Source organism: Haematobia irritans, chromosome 2, assembly GCF_050003625.1.
Source record: "Haematobia irritans isolate KBUSLIRL chromosome 2, ASM5000362v1, whole genome shotgun sequence".
Classification (NCBI taxonomy): domain Eukaryota; kingdom Metazoa; phylum Arthropoda; class Insecta; order Diptera; family Muscidae; genus Haematobia; species Haematobia irritans.
Window position 1 is genome coordinate 194881794 of NC_134398.1, and position 1956 is coordinate 194883749.

Sequence of the window (1956 nt, forward strand, 5' to 3'; positions counted from 1 at the left end):
TTGGTGATTATTAATGAAAATACATTTATTTCGAAACATTTTATAAACTGAGAAGTGAATGATGTGATGTTAGAGTAATCAGAAACGCTTTTTATTGAAAAAAAAAACAAATAACAGATTAAGGAACTGTATATTTCTGTTAATAGTTTAAAATTAGTGCGGATTTTTAATTGATTTACATAAAAAATATACAACATGAGTGGTAATAGGATGATCTATATTTATTCTACATCTGGATCACAGGTTGGAGATGCAACCATGTTTTTGAATCTATATTTTTTATGTTACAGCAATTCCTACAGGTGAGTACTAAATTTGAGTTTAGACGCTAAAAATAAATTACTAAGAAAAGTGTAAAATTGTACGTCTTCCGATACAAATTTAAATATAACTTGATGGAGAATAGCCCAAACCAAGTTTTTTATAAAGATTATTTTTTTATAATGGATTATTAAAGAAAACGTATCATGAAAATTGCGATTTTAGCCTCTAAACTCGAACTTAATATCCACCTTAAATACTAAATGCTATACTGACAATTGGAAATTATGTCTAATTTTTTTTTTCATTTTTTATTTCAAATATATTCTGAGAATAATTTCAAAAACGTCCCATTAGTCCATGGATATGATTTCAATAATGTACCAACTGGATGGATTTTTCAATGTGGTAAGTTTTCTATAAACGGTATTTTGTCCGTTTTTAATAAAACTAAAATTTAAATTTATTAAAAATTATTATTTTCACTTGCAGGTAAACAGGTCTTGTAATGGTATTTTTTTGAATATTCTTACTGTTTAATGCTAATTAAGCTGATATCCTTATTGGCTCTAGGAAACACTCTTGAAAACCGTAAGATAAAAATCAATATGAACGATAGAATTTGATAATATTTTTCTTATATTTTGTATAACTTTGCAATTTCAGATGCTTATAAGACAAATCCGCCCAACAAAAGTTAGCCAAAATCGATGAAATTGGACAATTCAATATATCTTTCATCTGGATAGAAAACATGGAAATTTAAATTAATTAGTTTAGTCCTAATAACGTAGAATATTACTCTTTTGAAGAAGCAATTACTAACTACCGACAAGTAACTGCATCCAACGTACTAATAAAAATATTTCCTTTATTGTATATCATAAACCATAGTTTTGTGTAATATAATAATAATTTTTTGGAATAAAATACTGGTGGTTATAGAAAATTGACTTGTTTTGTACGAAAAATTTATTAGTTGTATACAGGCTTGTTGTACCTTTGATTCCTCAATTTCTCTACTTTTTTGAAAATTATACCGACAAACAGTTTATTTCAAACCAATTTCTTAATAAAGGTTTCCCAAAAAATTGTTCATTTTTCCGGATAGCAGGAATATTTTGAATGAGTTTAACTATATTCTTCCCACAGCATAGTAATAATGAACTAAAATACGATGCAATACATGAACTAATTTATAAGAAAATCATGAACTTATCTAGATGAAAAAAATCTTTGGCGCCAAATCATGGTCATTCTTACTATGGGTTAGTTCATTTTTCATAAAAAATAGTAAACTTTTTTTTCGGTGTATCATCTCCTTGTGGCTGATACAAACTATGCACTAACCTAAAAATAAAATAGATGGAATCTTGCAAAGAGTCTCTAATATGGATCGTATAGATTTATAAGGTCTATGAAGATATTTAACCCTTCGGATGACGCCCTATTTTGATCCCTTTCTCCTTTTTGGATTGTATCAGCTTAAAATCATAATTATGCACTAACATTACTCCTAAATATTGTCAGCAAGATGTTTGTCCATAAAAGGGTTCAGATATATTTTGGTAAGTGGAAACCTTTGGTTATCCCTAAAATATATTCTGCAGGGCAATATGAATTTAAATTGGTGAGAAAAAAAGTTATCCCTAAAATCTATTCAGGAGGGCAATATGGATGTAAGCTGATGAAAAG

The 1956-nt window shown here is 27.7% G+C and overlaps 1 long non-coding RNA gene across 1 annotated transcript; it reads left to right on the forward strand.

The window, feature by feature from the left end:
- The first annotated feature begins 342 nt into the window (after nucleotides 1-342).
- On the forward strand, nucleotides 343-1154 carry LOC142224452 (uncharacterized). The gene is made up of 3 exons (XR_012719164.1): nucleotides 343-669; nucleotides 754-852; nucleotides 928-1154. It is a non-coding gene; the product is annotated as an uncharacterized LOC142224452 (long non-coding RNA).
- The last annotated feature ends 802 nt before the right edge of the window (nucleotides 1155-1956 follow it).